Source organism: Vombatus ursinus, unplaced genomic scaffold (assembly GCF_900497805.2).
Source record: "Vombatus ursinus unplaced genomic scaffold, bare-nosed wombat genome assembly UNPS02014818.1, whole genome shotgun sequence".
In the NCBI taxonomy this organism is placed as follows: domain Eukaryota; kingdom Metazoa; phylum Chordata; class Mammalia; order Diprotodontia; family Vombatidae; genus Vombatus; species Vombatus ursinus.
In genome coordinates, this window is record NW_020954596.1 from 70113988 (window position 1) to 70129120 (window position 15133).

Genomic DNA, 15133 nt, shown 5'->3' on the forward strand with positions numbered 1-15133 from the left:
GGGATTCCATTCATAAATAGGTTGCAACTCATTAAATAGACACAAATCTCAAATTCCAAAACTCTTTGAAGCTAGAGGGGATTAGGACATCTGGCATGCAAATTAACCACATAAAATAATTTTTAATATGGGCTAATAAATATGGAAAGATCAAATATGTAGCTGGATGGGACAATAGATAAAATGCTAGACCTGGAGCCAGGAAAACTTATGTTCAAATTCAGCCTATGTGGCTAACTATGTCACCCTGGGCAAACAACATAACCTTGGTTTACCTCAGTTTCCTCATCATAAAAATCAGGATAATAATAGCACCAACTTCCCAGGATTGTTGTCAGGATAAAATTGCATATTTGTAAAGCACTTTGCAAACATGAAAGCAGCATGTAAATTATAGCTATGTATTGAAATGAGACAAGACTAACAATGTTCTCTTGAATTCTTGCTTTTCTTAGGGTCAATGAGAGAATATTTATGGGTAAAAATCATACATAGGGATCAAAAAAAAGCAACATTGGGTAGAGAAGGAATGGAAAGAATGAAGAATCTTAAACTATAACAACAGATAAAGGTCATCCAAATAAAAAAAATGAAGAGATGAGTAGGGAATATGTGAAATTCTACATTACACTCATGTTTGGGCTAATCAAGGAGGATAATGCAATTGCCTTTTAGAAGTTTCAACTAATCTGAGAATCCCATTAAGAGGAGTGAAAAAGAAAGAACATTTGTGGATGAAACTCAGAATGGGAAAATTAAAATTGTTATAAAGTTTGAAAAGAGTATGGAAATGGAGAAATTTAGCATCCTATACATGGTGAGTGACTCAATGAATAAAGCCAATAAATAATTATTTTGAAGAGGATAGTAGTGGTGATAGATAGATAGAGAGATAGAAAAAAAGATAGATAGATATACCTGTATATGGAATATAGCTAAATTATTCCTTTAAGAAAAATGTAAATAGACATACACAAAATGGGGCAAAAGAGAAGAATAACAGAATGAGAATGCTGTTAAATAAGAAAATCAAACAATTAAAAAACCAAAAATATAAAATTAAAAATTAAAAATCAAGAGAAATAAAATTAAAAACAAAAATATATGGTGAACTGATAAGCAAAAAATAAATAGTTTTAAAGTGATGAACATGACCAATAAACCATTAGGTAATTTGATTTTTTTATGAGAGAACAATTTACCAAAAGCATTTATCTACACTCCTTTGTTTGTAATAAAAATAAACACTGGAAGCTTAGCCAGTATGATCAATGGTGAAACAAAGATGCTCATTTTCTTCTTCACTATTATCTATCTGACTTAAAACTAGAAAGGTCATGAGAAAAAAAAATGAGTGAATAAGAATGATTAAAGATGAGAACAATATCCCTGTTTGTAGACAATAGGATGATTTACTTAGAAAACTTGAGAGAATCAATGAAAAATTTAATTGGTGCAATTAATAGTTATGGGAAAGTAGCAAGATATGAAATAAGTATTCCAAATTCATCAGCATTTTTATATATAATTAATAATATCTAGGAGCAAAAGGCAAGAAAAAGTTCACTCAAAATAGTTATATTAACCCACCAGACATAGAAAGAACTTGTATAAATTTAGCTCCAGAGCATAATTTATAAAACTAACATAAGATCCATATAATTTAAATTATATTAAATATTCATGGTTAAGTCATACTAGCCTAACTCTGACTACCCTGGCCTCCACTACCTGAAAGGTCAGAAGATATATTTTACATCTTCTGGAAGGGTTCTCTGATACCAGTAAGGAAGTTTAGAAGCATCCAGTCTCTCTGCCATTGGCCCTAGCTCCATTAATTGTGTTCCTTCAATTTTAAGGGTTCCCTGCACCCCAGCAATTCTATTTAATCACTTTAGAGACATTAACTTTTACAAATGAATATGTATTTCAAAGCTATACTAAGAACATACAAATATTTTCCCCAACACTTTGGGGCATAATCTCCCTGTATAATACCTGTTTCTGAGGAAGAAAGGAAGATTTGGATCCACCATAAAACAGCATGATTCCATCAAATTCTCAGTCCAAAGCTCCCTTCCATCCTGGCACTCTGATATCTCAGATCTTTCCTTCTAGGAATATGTATATATAATACACATGTATGTGATAAATTTGTATTATATGTGATATGTGTGTGTTTTCATCTGAACCTGTAAACTGGCCCAATTATACTAAAAGACAATTTAGCATTGTGTGAGAACTCTTCATATTTTTTGGGGGTGAGGCAATTGGGGTTAAGTGACTTGCCCAGAGTCATACAGCTAGTAAGTGTTATGTGTCTGAGGCCAGATTTGAACTCAGGTCCTCCTGCCTCCAGGACCAGTACACTATTCTCTGTCCCCTCTTCATATTTTTTGTAGCAGAAATCTCACTTCTAGAATCATACCACAATAGGGGATACAAACACAAAAAAAGGAGTTTACTTAAAAACCAAAATATTAAGTATTAATAGAACTATTCATAGAAAAATTTCCAGAAAAAATTATGAAACATGATGTACCCACCAATTTAGGAATGCTAGGATGAAAAATACAATAAAACCAATAGCTAAAAAAATGTAAATGAATAAATGTTAAAAAGGCAACAAAAATTAGGCCAAATAAAATTCTGTTCCCACATTGACAAACTTAAAATGTACATTATTTCTATCAAGGAATAATAGCTACAAAGATGGAAGTTATATGTACTGTCACAATAGTTAGATTAATTATTTTCTTAATTTTTTTAAAGGCATAGAGGAATTTTCTGTTGTGTTAAAAAAAAAGAATTCTCAATGGGGAAGGAGCAGAGAGGGAAGAGTTAAGGATTTTTCCAAGATGAAATCCGGGTACCTTAGAGGATAATGATGCCAACAAAAGAAATACGGATGTTGAGAAGAAAAGTGGTTTTGTACACCAATCAATGAACAAACTTTTTTTAAGTGCTTTAGGTGAGTTACACACTGAGATACAAAGGCAAAAATGAAGCAGCCTGTGCTCTCAAGAAACATTTCATTACATTGGGAAAACAACATATACATTAAAAAGTCTGAATTTAAATCCAGATATGAAGAGAAATATAATAATACAGGATCATAATTTTCAAGCTAGAAGGAACCTCAGAGGTCATTTAATGCAATGTCCTCATTTTACATATGAGGGAATTAAAATTCAATTCAATTCAACAAACATTTATTATGGGTTTACCAGGTATAGTGCAATGCACTGGAGGTACAAATAAGGAAAAGAGATGGTGCCTGCCCTCAAGGAGCTTATGATATAATGGAAGGAGGACAATGTACAAAACAAAAGTGTAAAGTGGTTGGAGCAGGAGGGGCGTTACCTGGCACAAGGACATGTTCCCGAGTGTAGAAGTCAAGCAGAGTAGTTAATGGAAAGTGGAGTTACTAGGAAGATTGTGCACCCTCTGTCAAAGAAAGCTTTGGGAAGAATTTAGTGCTTCACTTTGAAGCCCTCCAATTAGAGGGAAGGGACAACTGAGGGTGAGTTGTTAAGGAGTAGAAGATCAACACTTTCTTCATGTGGCTGGGATTTTATGTGACTCCCTTGTCCTGGAAGGCAGAACATTCCTGCATCATTTATTTTGATCATCTAACTTTTTGGGGATACTATTCTAATGGTTTAACAAGTTGTCATCTTTATCAGGAACTTACTGAAACTGGAACTTCACTATAACATCTTACAGTGTGAAACTGAAGGAATTAGTTTACCAATGTTTCTCTTACCTTAAAGAAAGCAAGATGATTTCCCCCAATTCTCTTAGGAAGAAAACAAGAAAAGCATTCCTGAGGGATCTTTTTATCTTACTAAGACTATGGAAAGAATTGGAGCAGCTGAAACACCAGATAGTCTTGATAGTGGGGGTTAAGGCAGGTTTTGCTGTTGCGATTAGTTATTTCTGTTGCTGTCTCTGTTTATCGTTTTGGAGAAGGAACATTGTGTGGTATAAAGAGCACCAGACTGATCTGGGAAAGATATGATTTCAAATGTTCTGAGTCTTCATTTAGTTCTACCCCAGCACTTAGGGGTTTTGAAAGGATGCACTGAGGTAACACATATTTATTAAGAATAGATAAACTCTTTTTTTGAAGCAATGGGGTTAAGTGACTTACCCAGGGTCACACAGTAGTAAGTGTCTGAGTCCAGATTTGAACTCCAGGGCCAGTGCTCTATCCACTGCACCACCTAACTGCCCTAGAATAGATCAACTAGTGTGATTTTTAGCCTACGTCTATGATTTTAATGGCTTTTAGAGAAAAGTGACATGTCAGCTTATAAAAAGATAAAGTTTTATTTATCATTTATGATTTTTTTATATCATAATTTCCCATAACATCTATTCCCCTCACCAGAAAGCCATCTCACATAAATATTTTTAAAAGAGGAAAGAGAGCAAAAATATTCAACATGACTGAATGATATATTGGAAAAAAATCTGTAAAATATCTTCAGGGTACTACACACACACACACACACACACATGCTGAAAAATATATCTTACACAAATAGATACACAAATATCTTCAATGTACTCCTATATTTGCCCATAGGTCATAGGAGTATCAATGATTAAACTTTTCAATTTCCCTCAATTCCCTAGAGATTTTGGATTCAAAACATGTTCTGATTCATAATTTTCACATTGTGCTATTTGCATTTACTTTGTTCACATAAAAGTTTAAAAAATGGAAACATTAGATAACCTCTAGTATCCATCTAAACTATGATTTTCCCCTAACCATAGTTATGACAAAAAAATACTTTTGATCCTTTTCAAATTTTAATGAAATTACTTTTTTATACTTAGAATGTTTATTCATTAAGAATTTATTGCTGTATATAGTATAAGATATTGGTCTAAATGTGTTTTTTTAAACAAACTTCTTGTCATTTTTCCCTTAGCCATTCTTTAAATAAAGAATCCTTCCCCTTAATAATTTGTAGGAGAAAACGACTTTGTATCAAACTTCTCTAAGAGTTTGATATCCTATATATGTCTGTGAATTTAAAATATATACTTAAACATATACATATATGTCATATATGTATATATGAAAATTAATAATCATTCCCCAATTGATTGGTAGTCAAAAATATGAATAAAGATATCTCAAAAGAAAAATTGCAAAATCTCTCCAACCACATGAAAGAATTCTCCAAATAACTGATATTAAGAGAAATCCAAACCCAAAAAATCCTGAAGTTTCAACCTCACACCCTATTAATTGGAAAAGATGATAAAAATAATGGTAATACTCAACGCTGATATCATTATGGAATGATAGACACAGTAACACATTGGTGGTAGAATTATGAAATGGTGTAACTATTTCAGAAAGCAATTTGAAATTATACAAATAATGTGACTAAGATGTTCATATCATTTAATCCAGACACTCTGTTACTGGGCTTATACTCAAAAAAGCTACTGATAGGAACAAAGTCTCCATATACACCAAAACATTTATAGCAGCAGTTTTTTTTATTTTAGCAAAGAACTGGAAATTAAGTAGATGCCTATTGATTGAGAAATGGCTAAATGAATTGTGGTAAATAAGTATAATAGCATATTACTGTGCTAAAAGAAATGATGTTTGTGATGAATATTGAGAAGCATGGGTATGTCTATGTGAATTGATGCAGAGTAAATAAATAGACTCAAGAAAATATTATAGATAGTGACCACAAAAAATGTAAAAACAAAGAATAGCACACCAAAATTAAAAGTGAATGTAACAAAGTTATAAAGATCAATCATTGTTTGAATGAAGAGCTATGAAAAGATACCCCCAATCCACTTCTTTCTGGAGGTGGGAAGTCCACAGTTGTTTCACAGTGCATGTGATTTCTTACTTTTTCAATGTATCAATCAGTTGTGCTGATTTTTTCCTCCTTTTAAAGAAAATACTATTCATTATCTAGAATGGCTCTCTGGGAGGGGAAGGGAGAAAGGATACTGGGGATAACTATTATGATATAAGAAACAAAAGACATTAATAAGAAGTTAATGTTTTTTTTAATTGCCCAATGACAGGATATTGACAAATAGTTTATTTTATTTCCTTTTTGCAGTTTAAGGACAATAATTTTCTTGCTTAGTCTGAAAGCTCTGTTGTCAGTCTGGAGAAAGCTAAGTTTCTAGATACATTCTATGGAAAATGAGTTGGAATATAAATAGCAAAACAACCTGATGGAAAATGCATTGAGTCTTTTTGTGAGTTCTACTATTCACCAAATTTGGGAAAGACATGTTGGGGTCATTTTACTATTTTAAATGGAGACAATACTTAACTTTACTTCCTTTTCAGCTCTCCACAAAATTAGAAAGTAAGGGCAATTTATACTTTTTGCCCTTTAACTCTTGAATACTTGGCCATCCATGACTTTCATTCTCCCTTGTCCCTCTTATCAGGGAAAAATGAAATCTCATAAAATCCAAAGGATAACAACTCAAATACAATGCCTTAAGTTCCTCTGTATATTTTCATTTTAAAAATGGGTTTCAGAGGCTAAGAAATGCTTAACACAAAGAGATGAACAATGGTGATGCAGGCATTGATACTAGGACAATGAAGTGGAAGGAAGGGAAATATGCACATCACTAAGTGACTGCCTAGGCAGCCAGGAGACACAGTTGATGGAAAGCAATGTCTGGAGTCAGGAAGATTCACCTTCCTGGGTTCAAATCCAACCTCAGGCACTTATTAGCTGTGTAACCCTGGACAAGTCTCTTAATCCTGTTTGCCTCAGTTTCCTCATCCATAAGATCAGCTGGAAAAGAAAATGGCAAACCACTCCCATATCTTTGCCAAGAAAACCCCAAATGGGGTCATGAAGAGTTGAGCACAACTGAAATGATTGAACAATAACAATAAAAGTGACTGCCTAATGAGCTTTAGTGTAAGAATCAAATGAGATAATGTCTTTCCAGTTGTTTTTCAAAAAACCCAAACATTCATACATTCAGTGGATATACATCCAGGATGACTGGATTCAGAGGAAGAATTTGGAAGGGGTGGGAATGAAAGATTTTCTTCTCCACTTTAAGTGTATTACTGCTCACTGAAGACCCAAAGGGGTGAACTGGGTCATTTAAAATGGTTTATTGTGTATATTTCCCCCACTATTATCCATAAGCTCATGGGATCATAGATATAGTGTTGGAAGAGAAGTTGGAATCAATCAATTAACCAAGAAACAATTTATTGAGCATCTAATATGTGCCAAGCATTGTGTTTGATATTGGGAATACAAAGACTAAAATGGAAATATCTCTGTTGTCTTATGTTTTTATGACTAACTCTTTAATGATACAATTGAGAAATCTGAGACTCCACAAAGTTGAATCACTCACACAAAGTCACATGAGCAGCAGAGCTGCAATCTATAAGGTTAAAAAATCAATATTAATAATGAATATCTTGAGTAATAAAACATTTAATAAACACCTTTATTATTTAGCATTCCACTGAAAATTCAGATAGCAAGTCACTTGATATCTGATAGTAAACTGTCATTTTAATATCACATACAGAAAAATCAGAATATTCACTATTTTGTTAATTTAAGAGAAATGATATAATATGCAACCTTGTAACTGACTTCCTCTTAAGAACTGGACCTTGGGAAAGATGTCAAAGGTTAAGGTGATTTTGTGGCTAATATCTTTATCTACTTTGTAATGAGGTACACAATGACTAGTTATTTATGTAAAGAAAGTTTAAAAGCCAAAGGGAAGACCTGAACCCAAAACCAAATAGAAAAAATTTTACAGTTACTGGAGACACTAAAATAATCTACAGAACAACTGCAATTTATATAAATCCATTCCATTAAGTGCTAATTTAGACAAATAATTTGCTGTTGCTCTGCTAAAAAAAATTAGAATATTTCACATATATTTTCTCATTTGACCCTCAATAAAACCTTTTTAATATAGTCATTAGTATTTCTATTTTACAGCTGTAGGAATTTGGGATTAGATGAATGAAGTGACTTTTATCTATGGTCAAATATTTATTAAGTTTAAGAGGCAGGTCTTCTTGAACCCAAGTCCAGAATGCTATACATGCTATACATTGTCTTTTGCTACCTCTCTTTCAAAAAAAAAAAAGGTTGAATGCTGGGATATATAAAAGACATTCTCAGAACCTACTTCTGTATTTTTAAAGAATGTGGGCTATTAATGTAGTTTTGTGGGTAAATCAGGCTTTTTCTTTTGTTTTGTTAGATTTTTGGGGGGAGAGGGTTGGGTTATACCATATATGTGATTTCACTGATAGAGGAAACTCTAAATGAAGAACTTCCAATGCCAATGGGGTTCAGCATCTTTTCTGCAACTTATAATATTAAAGAGTTATATATGCATTGAATATTTAAATGACTTGCCCAAGGTCACTTAGCCAGTATGTGTCAGTAGTAGTATTTGAACCCGTCTCACTGAATGAAATGAAATAAATTTGCAGAGCTCATGTAAATTATTTAAAATTTATGATGAAAAAATAAAATACATACACCAAATTTATGCAATAGTGAAATGTTTCTTATAACCAAATTATAAGATCTTATGCTTTTCTCCATAATTTACTATAATACTGGCTATAATTGGGGCTTAATTGGAGTATAACATCTGGGTCACAGATCTTTTGAATATGTTTTAGACAAGTTACCCTAGCTTTATGGGTCTCTATGTCCATAATTCTTCAAAATCCTGAAGTTTTCACTGGCACACTTACTTTTAATAGCCAACAAGAAGATATAATTAGTTAAAAACAAAGGTATTTAATAAAATAACATAAGCAAAGTAGGAACATAACATTTCCTCCATAAACCTGAGGCACTCTTTCCCATAAATACGTACACTATTAGCGGGCAATTTGGACTTGCATAAGGAATTAATGAAGAGGGGTATATAAGTAAGTAACATATGTGACCATACCAATAAGTACATATGTGACTAGGGCAGAAATATGGATGGATAAATCATACCTTCAGTGCTGTAGAACTGCCAATGTCTTCAGATGATACAATACTTCCATTCTTTCTGAACACTGATCCCTGCCAATCTTGAATGGTTACTATTACATGATGTCCTGGTAGTCTTCTGGTCATGTGTTTCCACTGTCCTTTTTACTATCAAACTTCTCTATGCTACCTATTCTTGGATTTCACCTCTTCAGAGAATCTACTTGTCATTGTGGCTCTTGTCTGCTAGGCTCCACTGGACAGAAAAAAATTTTGCTAATAAGAGCAGGCTGTCAACACTTTAGACATAAGTGAACCTATGAACCCTATGCTGATCTAAGAGCCAAAAGTCAAGTAGAATGACCTAGGCTGAGAATGTCTTAATTTTTTATTTAATTCTTACAAGAAAGATCCAGGCTCTTGTTCCAGCTTTTTCTATTATTTAGGTAGATACAATCCTTGTAATTCTTGTCCCACTTCTGAATAACCTGAATATTTTCAGAAACATTTCAGATTCTACCATTTTAATAACATACCAAGGATAGACTGAGTCTATTGTCCATGATTTTCATTTGGTCTTCCATGAAAATAAAAGGGAGTGAAAAGGAAGGAACATAACCTCCATGTATTACTCATTGGTGTCATTGCCCATTAGCTCATTTTTTTGTTCCAAATTTGTCTTAAATATGTGTATTTGGAAAAAAAATCCATGGCTTTGAGCCTCCCAACAAGTTTTTTTTTTCCCCATCAAACATAAGACTTTTGGCTATATGAAACAGGGAAGAAATCTTCTAAAAAACGATTTCTCAACTGGAAATTATATGACTACCTTATAGTCAATATAAATGAGGGTATAGTCCATCAATACTAATAAAGTTTATCTTTGAAAGTGACATTTAAAATGCGTTTTAAAAACACACACTCAAAAATAATTAGGAAATTGAAACAACATCATGAATTATTTTTCTTTCAAGTTTCAGTTTTTTCCACACTGCCTTTGTGTACTGATTTAGCTTTTTGAAGGATTTCTGGAGAAACGCAGCCATGAGACTAATTCATTCCAATGACCGCTAACCTCAACTAGTGTGGCACAAAGTGTAGTAGTCTTATACTTGAGCAAACCAAGTAAATCAAATATTTTGTGACCTGTCAGTTTCACTGACTTGTTGAGGAATATCTTGCTTTCTCCAAAGGAGAAAATGTGGAAACATGTAGTAAAAAAAGGAGAGAGATAGTTAAAAAACAAAAACTTTCCTTGTTGACCATGATTATTAAAGATCAAGAAGTTGGCTAATGGCAAAGCTGAAAAAAAGCTCAAACTAAGAAGTATGTTTACCTGGATAAAGTGGCCTTTTCCTTTTTTTTTTCTTTTTGACACAGGAATTGGAAATTTTCCCTGTGAACATCATCATTATTAGTCTATAGCATCATTTAGTAATAATGTCAACTTAATTTTTTTTCTTAGGTATACTATAAACTATTTTTATTTAAAGATGATAAACTCCCATACCAATTACAAGTCTCACATAGTTTATTAATAGTATTCATGTCTCTTTTTCTGTTTTCAAAGTTTTAACACTTTCTAATTGTCATGTGAATGAGTATGTGTTTATGTTTTACGTGACAGTATTGCTTCACTCTTTTTTTACTTCTAAAGACATTGACACCACTGAACTCTTTTATCTTTTGTTGATATTGGCCAGCAAGAGTCAAACTTTAAGAATAGATATTCATTCATTCATTCATTCATTCATTCTACAAATATTTACTGAGTATCTACTCTGCTCAAGGTACTATGCTAGAAACTGTTTAACAGTTGTAAATTGTAAAATATATGATATGTAAACATATACATATATATGTGTGTATCTAAATATATAAATATATCATGCTTATGCTTCTCATAGATTTCTAACATCTATAACTTAAAATCTCTGGGGATTAGTTGTATCTTCTACAAAATGAGGAGTTTAAATTTGATTACTTCCATGATCCATGCCAGCTTTAATTCTATGCCAGGATGATCTAATTAGAACATCAGTAAGAGTCATTTCAGCTCCAGAGTTTGATTTTAAGGTGTAGTATAGTACAATGAAAAGAGCACTGAGCTTGAAGTTAGGGAATTTTGGTTCAAACCCTGGCTCCTACGTAACTTTAAGATTCCAAATCTCAAATGTTGGGCTGTTATAATTTTGAAATACTATATTCTGGAACTTCTTCATGTTATTATTTCCCCTCTCTATTAATAAATCACTAGTCAATTTCAAAAGAATTTCCATTAAAAGTTCATGACTACTAAATTATATTGCCTTGTTTGCAAAAAAATAAAAATAAGTATTTAAACAAATAAACAAAAACCCCATTTAACTGATGTGATCAGATGATCTTTAAAGTATGCCTCAGTAGAACCCCTTGTTTTTAACTCTTGGTAAAGTCAGAATTTAATATTATGAAAGCTACTTAAAATGTCTTTTGAGTTATTATAACTATTGGAATAAAGCTTTTCTTATTCTGTTAAAAATAATAATTTCTCAAGGGAAATTATATTAATGATTTTTGCAATAGGATTCACCTCTCTGGGTATGAGCTTCTTCACCTATAAAATGAGGTGGTGGGAATAGATAATGTTTATGATATTTTGCAGCTCTCTATTTATAATTCAGTGTTAGCTTTAATTTTGCAATTATCTCATTATTTCTTACTTTGCCTTAACCTGAATTTTTGTCTTGATGTTTATATCAGCTCTCCTAATTTTCAAATTCAATGTTTGTGGAAATTCAACCCAAAGTTAGTGAAAGGGCATTATGATAAAGAAAAAGACCTTTTGTTTGTTTGATTTTTTTTTCCTGTAGGCCATTCACTTGGAACATTATTTAAAGAGAGGAAGAAAGAAGGTAAATGAAGGGGGGGACCCAGAAAATGCAAAATTTTCCACTCTGTATAGAGTTTTTTGGACTACTTCATTAAAATGCATTTATGTGACAGCTATTGTGGATAAGGAAAAGTTCTAAACGCCAGAGAAAGGTAAAAATAACAACAACCTCTCCCTTTAAGGTGTTTACCTTTTACTTAAAGATTTAATATATAATTAGATGAGCAAATAACAGTCTGTGAAGAACTAGAGAGCATTAACTTCTAGGAGGATAAACATGAGGTAGAATTTCAGTTGAACCTTGAAAGAAGGTAGGAAAGTGGGGATGGAGAAAGCAGAGAAAGTGGGACAACCTTTGCAAAAATAGTCAGGAGTTGGAGTGCTGAGTTTGGAGAACAGCAAATGGGTTGGTTTGCCTGAAATGTTACACTCTCCAACCCAGGAAAGAATAACTTATAGGTTAGGATCTAGTACTTTTCTAGGGACCTCTTAAAATTGGGATATTAAAAAAGTACTCAAGGTACAATCCAGTTCACATATAGCAAAGTTATATATTTCTTCTACACATGTGCCAAACACATACATGCCCATCAAACATGTAATCATAATAATTATAACAGCAACAATAATAAAACTTATGTTAACTTGCATTTACAAAGCACTTTTAAGCTTATGAAGTGCTTTACAAATTATATCTCATTTTATCCTCAAAACAACTCTGGAGATAGGTACTATTATCATCCATATTTTATAGTTGAGGAAACTAAACCAGAGGTTAATTGACTTGCTCAAGGTGATATATGTATAATTAGTGTCTGAGACTGGATTTGAACTTAGGGCTTCCTCACTTCAAGAGCAACAGTATTTTTGACTGCCCACCTAGCTGAATTAACTAAAACAAATAAACCAACAACTCAAATAAGCAGCAGTCAGAGCACAATAATACTTAACAAGCTTTATGTACATTAATATTTTAAAAGACTTAATAAGGTTTGTAAGTCTGCTAAATATGAATAGGCACTTTGCATTTCATTTGAATTCTGCACTGGCCAAACAATTTTCTCTGGCTCCTCATCTTCTGACAAGTCAAAAAAGGTCTTAGAATCATCACCTTTGGGTGGTCATCTTCTCTAAGAAGTATTATCATGGATGTAAGAATGGTATTTTCCACACAGACTAAGAAACCAGGATTTCCCAAACTCTTGAACTCATGAAGCTGTCTCCAAGCCTAGACATGGTTATGCCTATGCTAGGACAATATTCAGTCACTTATGCTAAGAAAAGGAGCACAAAGCAGAAGAGGTTCCTAGTTAATCCACAAACATTTATTGAGTGCCTACTATGTGCTATTTTTTCAGGACATAAGGAAATGTAAAAGACAATCCCTACTTTCAAGGCTCTTATAGTTTAATAGGGGGAGTCAGGAAAGCAAGAAAACAGGAAGGAAGGAAGGAAATATTTATTGAATAAATACTATTGGCCAGGCACTCTATTAAGCACTTTCTAAAACTTATCTTTTGATATTGACAACAAACCTGAAGGATAGGCACCACCATTATCCTAATTTTATAGTTGAGGAAGCTGAGGTAAACAGAGGTAAAGTGACTTGCCCAGAGTCATAGGACATCAGGCACAATGTGTTAGCTGCTAGTAGCTTGGAGGCTACATGCAACTGATACAGGATTTAAATTTAGGTCCTTTGACCTCAGAGTTGTTGTTCTTTTCATTAAATTCTGGTTTGGATGTGGGAGGGTGCATTTAGGCTTCATGTATTTGTGTTTAACATCTTTGGTTCTGAAAAAAAATAATAAAACTTGGAGAGTTTAAAAAAATAATGTTAATTTAAAATATTGGAATAATTTCTTTGTCTATGAAGTATTTTATGATACATGTGACCTTTGTACTAGAAATCATCAAGTACTATTACTCTGATTTTGTTAGGAGTAAATTTTTGGATTAGGATGGTAAATGATGTCTTATGATCCCTTCTCCCAAGGACTAGCTTAAAAAATACTCCAGGGGAAATTGAGATCATTAAGTATCCAATGTTAAAAACAATATACAGACACCATTCCTTCACACAAAGAATGTCTCTTCTAAAACTTACAAAACAAGTTGACATATAGAGGTACATATAAATTACACATCTGCTCTACAGCAAAGAAGAAAAGAGACAGATTCTTTTCTTAGAGTACAGAGAGATAAGCATACAAATAATATGCACAGGATATTATATGAACATTCTTCCATAAGTTTTTAGTCAATCATTAAAATTTATATGTGTGTATGTGCTTGCATGTATATATGTAATGTGTAAATATGCACACATACATATATTGCATATATAGATATACACACTTACATTCCAAAAGGAGATTGGTAGCACTATGACAAGATACATATAATATAATATAAGATACATATATTTATGTATATAAATATATAGTTAATATATAAACAATTATAATCATATGTACATATTATATGTATTTGTACACATGCTATTTTGCACATACATTTCCACAATTTTTAACTTTTTTCCCAGTATTGTCCCTCTATCTCCTTTTGGAATATATAATGACCTGGTCAAGGTAGTGTGGAGCAATTGACTAAGAGCTGAATGAAGCTGACCTAGTCCCCATTTACAGACCCATGAACTGCCTGAGGCTGACCAGGCTCAGTCTCTGATTATTTTGTAAATGTTTAATTCTCAGTTCCAGAGATTTCCAAGTTTTCTTTTGAAACTTTGGGTTATTATGCAAACAACTTACCTGGTCAAATCCAGGGATGCCCCAACTCGCTTGCACTGGGAGCCTACTTTCTGAGAATTGTAACCCTCTCCCCCTCCTCCCTCTGTCCTATTCCTCTAAAATAATCCCACACCCAGCCCCTTCTTAGGGCTCTCCAGCACTTTTTGATGTATGGTACCTGAGTTGCAATTCCCTTGCCCAGACTAAAGATCATAATTTTTATTCTATTAATTGTCACCTTTTTAATTCAGGTTGACAGGAGGATTGTGCAGCATATGTAATGCTGGCTTCCCAGATATTCCATATACCTGTCCCAATCCTCTGAACTCTCTCTTACTAATTGCTTTCACTATACCTCCCCAGTATTTCTGAAACTGGTGTTACTTTAAGCTACAAAAATTAAAAACAAAAACATAGGATTCTGAAGCTTTGCCTGGAATGTTTGGCACCTAAGAGCTATTCAGAATTCATTTCACTTTTTAACCACCAGTGAAAGAAAATCTCAG